Raw genomic sequence first — 5,833 nt, 5'->3', positions numbered from 1 at the left:
TTGGACAAGTGCATGATCACCTTCCTTTGTTCATGGCTCCTGAACCCTTAAAAACAGTATACTCTGCAGGACACAATTTTTTTAAACCTAGGAGCCTAATGGCAATGTATGCCACAGTATGGATATAGAGCAGGGTGAGGAATCTTTTTTCTGCCAAGGGTCATTTAGATATTTATATCATCCTTCAGGGGCCGTACAAATCGCGCTAACACTGCTCACAAACTACATCCTGATGCCGTCACTGGTGGCAGGTCATAATTCTTTCATTGCACTCGCCTCAGCGTTCATTAGTGAACACTATGTGCACATGCTCACAGAGCTAGAAGAAACTAAGGGGCTGGCGGCTGTCAAAACACAACTGCCTGTCCAAGCACTGTGGTCCCAGGGAATCTGCTCAAGGGCCAGATAAAAGGTCATCGCGGGCCATAAATGGCCCTCAGGCCTGAGATTCCCCACCCCTGATTTAGAGTGTGATATATTGGAGACATTCATTCTAATATATGCCGCTGATGTACAGTTGTGACCTAAAGTTTACGTACTATGGCAGAATTTTTTCTTTGCCTTTTTCTAAAGAATATGAATGATAACGCCAAAAGTTTTTCTCCACTTATGGTTAGTGGTTGGGTGAAGCCATTTACTGTTAAACTACTACTGTGTTTTCTCTTTTTAAATCATAATGACAACCCAAAACATCCAAATGACCCTGATCAAAAGTTCACATACCCCATTTCTTAATGTATTCCATGTATTGCCCTCTCTAACATCAATGACAGCTTGAAGTCTTTTGTGGTAGTTGTGGATGAGGTTCTTTATTTTCTCAGATGGTAAAGCTGCCCACTCTTCTTAGCAAAAAGCCAGAAACCACAATGGACTGTGTGGTCAGGATCTCTAGTTTGTACCGGAACCAGCAGGGTCAGTTGTAGTTTTTAGTGTGTTTCCTATTTTCCCAAGTGAGTTGCTATTCTATCATAACATTATCACCAGCTCACTCCATTTTTTCATGGATGCTGTTGATACCCTTACAGCCCAATTGCGGTCTTTGTCTTTGGATGTGTCAGACATCGAACAGCAACAACAGCATGCATTATAAGCCACCCCGTAGATTCTACTCCACCCAAAACAGTCTTCTGAATCTAAGGTAAATTTACCAGATCGTTTAGACAGGAACCAAAGTAAGTTTTCCATCTTTTTTTCCTTCATGTAAGTTGTATTTTCGCATTTAGAAGATAGCAGAGGGAGACCACTACTGTACTCTCCTCACAGACTTCCCCCCATGATGAGATCTGCACACATCATGGGGGATCCAGCATTGTCATGGCAGCCGGTGGTCACGTGATGACCTCTGGGTCTGCCAGCTACGGTGTCTTGATAGACTCAGTCAGCAGCTAAGTCTAACAAGCGATCTGACAGTGTAAAATTGTCAGGTCTCATAAAATGCAATACATGTGTATTGCAGAGCATGAGATCAGTGATCAGAAAAATACAATTGAAGTCCCATACAGGGACTAAGTAAAAATGTTAAGAAAAAAGTTAAAAAATGTTAACAAAAGAAAAAATATTAAACCAATAAATACGTATGTTTATGTAAAAAAAATACACATATTTGGTATTGTCACGTTTGAAAGAACTCGACCTATAAAACGGTCACACAAGTTAACTCCTTCAGTGCACACCGTAAAAAAAAGGAGCAAAAACCTTTGATTTTTCATCATGCCACAGAATAAAAAGTAGAATAAAATGCAATCAAAAAGTCAAATCGAAATAAAAATTGTAGTGATGAAAACATCTCGTCCCGCAAAATAGCTGCCATACAACTCCAACAGCAAAAAAAAATAAAAAAGCTATAACTCTCAGAATAAAGTGATGCAGAAACAATTCTTTTATCTATAAAATAGTTTTTATTGTCTAAAAGCGCCAAAACATAAAAAAGTGGTATTGCTGTAATCATACTGACACGAAGAATAAAGCCTCCTTATCAATTTTACCACACACGGAATGGCAATAAAACCTCCTCAAAAAATTCCTGAATTGCTGTTTTTTGTTCATTCTGCCTCCCAAAAATTGGAATAGAAAGCGATCAAAATATGTCATGTGCCCGATAATGGTACCAATAAAAACGTCAATTTGTCCCACAAAAAACAAGCTCTCGCATGACTCTGTTTGCAGAAATATAGAAAAGTTATAGCTCTCAAAATATGGTGATGCAAAAACTTGTTTTTGTAATAAAAAAAAAAAGCTTCTTTTAGTGTGTGACAGCACTCAAGCATAAAACCAGATATAAATCTGGTATTGCTGTAATCGCACTGACCCAAAGAATAAAGTCACCTAATCACTTATACCTCACGAGGAATGGCCTTAAAAAATAAATAAAATGAATTATTCACCTGCTGTTGATTTGTTCAGTCTGCCTCAAAAAGATCGCAGTAAGACTCGACGCACATACATCCTGCGCTCTGTGCTGAGCGCTTATACCAGGGTTGCCATGAAAATCTTTGAAATACTTGATTCAGATGGAACCTGTTGTGAATTCTGTTGTCGAACTCCCTCCTGTGGTCGTGAATGGTACTTCGGCGAGTTCTGTCCATGGACTCCCTCTGGTGGCTGTGAGTGGAGCTGCTGCTTCTGAGGTTCCTTCCACAGGTGACGTGATTTATCCTTTGGTTGGCTGCTCTATTTAACTCCACTCAGATCGTTACTCCATGCCAGCTGTCAATGTTCCTGCATTTGTTCAGTTCGCTCTTGGATCTTTCTGGTGACCTGTCTACTCCAGCAGAAGCTAAGTTCCTGCCAGTTATTATTTGTTCATTGTTGCCTTGTCCAGCTGGATATCATGATTTTGCCTTACTAGCTGGAAGCTCTGGGATGCAGAGTGGCATCTCCGCACCGTTAGTCGGTGCGGAGGTCTTTTTGCACACTCTGCATGGTCTTTTGTAGTTTTTTGTGCTGACCGCAAAGATACCTTTCCTATCCTCTGTCTGTTTAGTAAGTCTGGCCTCCCTTTGCTGAAACCTGTTTCATTTCTGCGTTTGTGACTTTCATCTTTACTCACAGTCAATATATGTGGGGGGCTGCCTTTTCCTTTGGGGAATTTCTCTGAGGCAAGGTAGGCTTTATTTTCTATCTCTAGGGCTAGCTAGCTCTTAGGCTGTGAAGAGGCATCTAGGGAGAGTCAGGAACGCTCCACGGCTATTTCTAGTTGTTGTGATAGGATTAGGGGTTGCGGTCAGCAGAGCTCCCACATCCCAGAGCTTGTCCTGTGTCAGTTTAACTATCAGGTCGTGCCGGGTGCTCCTAACCACCAGGTCCATAACAGGAACCCCTAGCAGAAGATTCTTTATAATAAGGCAGATGGAGGCACCTCTGATGCCATCTGACCAGTCATCAGGCGGTGTTCTTCTTTTTAGGAGTGCAAAAAAACATAGTCCTCCATTTTTGTGCACTTCTGACAATAAGGACACTGCTAAACAGAGACCAGATGGAGTCCAGAGGAACTCTGCTGCCTCATTATAGTGAATAGATTCCTTGGAGTTTCATTTGAATCACGTCACTTGGAGATTTAGATGGAAACTGCCAAAGTAAGTGCTCAGCGTAGAGCGCAGGATAAATGTGATCCCAAATGTTATGTAAAATGTTCCCAATAAGCGTCAACTAAATCCACAAAAAAAGCAAGTCCCAACTCAGGTCCATCATCTGTTAAAGGAAATATAGAGGGCTTCCACGTTATTGGTAGCACAAAGGCTCTGTAAAATCACTATGGCTCCTCGCCCCACAAAAGAAATGCAACGAATTGTGCACTCCCAAATCCAAATGCCCCACAACGACAGTGTGCCCAAACCATGTTTGGCATTTCTGTAGCAATGAGAGCCCGCCTAATTTACTCGCGCATGTCTCCAGAAGCATGAGCTAAGCATAACGTACTGGTAATTTCAGCAGCAGTTTGCAATTTTCACTCAGAAACATACTGTTAGGGGTTGAGTTCCTGCCTCTGCACAGGGGGAATCTTGAGCCATCTCCGCTGCGGTCTCCCATTCTTCTCCTGCTGCGGTGGAGCCTGCTCAGCAGAGACGTCAGTCCCAGCGTCTCGCTCAGTCTGACACTCTGCAAAGGGTTACTGCTGCCTCTCCAGCTTCTGCCATTGTAGCCAGTACTGGTCAGCGGCGAGCAGACGTCTTTGGGACTAAATCCTAGTTTTCCCCTTCTGAGCATGCCCAGGGTAAGATCTCTCATTGGAGATCAAGGGTCACATGCTCAGGTACTGCAGCAACTCCTCTAGGAAGGTCCTGAAGTTGCTCAAGTTCTGTGGCAGCCTCCCATTGGTCCTTCTGGGAAGGTCCTGTAGTTGCTGCAGCTATAAAAGGTTCGTATGACCGCATGGCCATGCGCTAATATCAATCTATGTTATGTGCTTTGCGCCAATGAGGTCTTGTGTGTATGTATTTAGGGCCCCAGCTGAAATAAGCCCCTAGAATACCGGCACCTCCAGTGAGGAGTTTTGTGTGTATGTATTCAGGGTCCCGGCTGAAATAAGCCCTAGAATACCGGCACCTCCGGTGAGGAGTTCGTGTGTGTGCAAGACCACTGACTGCTTTCAGCTCAGCAGTTAGCTGTGTACGCCTGTGAGTCTAGCAAGGCACAGTGCTTTCTTTTGTCAGCGACTCTGTGAAGTAACAGTTCGCTTATACCGTCATAAAGTGCCATTTGCTAGCAGCAGGTTCCTCCTGCACGGTGGACCCCGGGCTGCGAACGCACCAATAACTTTATCTATTTACTCGGTGCCTAACACATACACTGCTGCTTGCTTCTGGAAAACACCCATGGAGTCAAAATCGTCACACCTGTAGATAAATTCCCAAAAGGGTGTGATTTCCAAAATGGGGTCACGTGAATGGGGTTCCTGCTCTTCTGGCATTTAGGTGCTCTGTATATGGGGCGTGGAAACTATTCTATAATAATTTATTCTCCAAGACTCAAATAGTGTTCCGCCCCTATGGATTCTCGTCGTGTGACTAAGCAATACTGTATAGCCACAGACGGGACATTGCCCTGTTCAGCAGAAATTGTGTGACATTTTAGCACCATTTTTACCCATTTCCCTGTGTGAAAATGTAAAACCTGGGGCTACAACAATTTTTGTGTGGTAAAAATATAAATTTTTTTCTTCACTGCCCAATGGTATAAAATTCTGTGAACCACTCGTTGTGTGAATATGATCACTGCACCCCTAGATGAATTCATTGAGAAGTGCAGTTTATAAAATGGGGTCACTTATGGGGGTTCTGCTGTTCTAGAACCTCAGGGGCTCTGCCAATGGGACATGGCCCCCTCCATCCAGTGCAGAAAAATCTGCACTGTAGAATGGTGCTCCTTCCCTTTTTCAGCTTTGCACTGTGCCTTAAAGTAGTTTTCGACCACTTATGGGGTATTGATGTACTCAGGAGAAATTGAATAATAAATTGTACTGTTCGTTTTTTCCTATTGACCCTTTTGAAAATTGCAAACTTGGGATCAAAGCAACATTTTAGTGGAAAAGATATTGATATTTAATTTACTCAGCGTAATGTTATACAAGTTTGTGAATTGCCTGTGGTGGGTTAAAAATACCCACTACTCCCCTAGATTAATTCCTTGAGAAGTGTAGTTTATAAAATGGGATCACCTGTGGGGGTTTCTGCTGTTTTGGCATTTCAGGGGCTCTTCAAATGTGACATGTTATGCGCAACCTATTCCAGACAAATGTTGGCATCCATTTTTCCCTGCTACCCTTTTGAAAAATAAAAATAAGGGCTAAAGCAACATTTTTGATTGAATGTGATTTTTTATTTTTACTGCTCAA

The sequence above is a fragment of the Ranitomeya imitator genome, chromosome 1 (assembly GCF_032444005.1).
Source record: "Ranitomeya imitator isolate aRanImi1 chromosome 1, aRanImi1.pri, whole genome shotgun sequence".
NCBI lineage: Eukaryota > Metazoa > Chordata > Amphibia > Anura > Dendrobatidae > Ranitomeya > Ranitomeya imitator.
The sequence above is the reverse complement of the archived record's forward strand: the minus strand, read 5'-3'. Positions refer to the sequence as shown.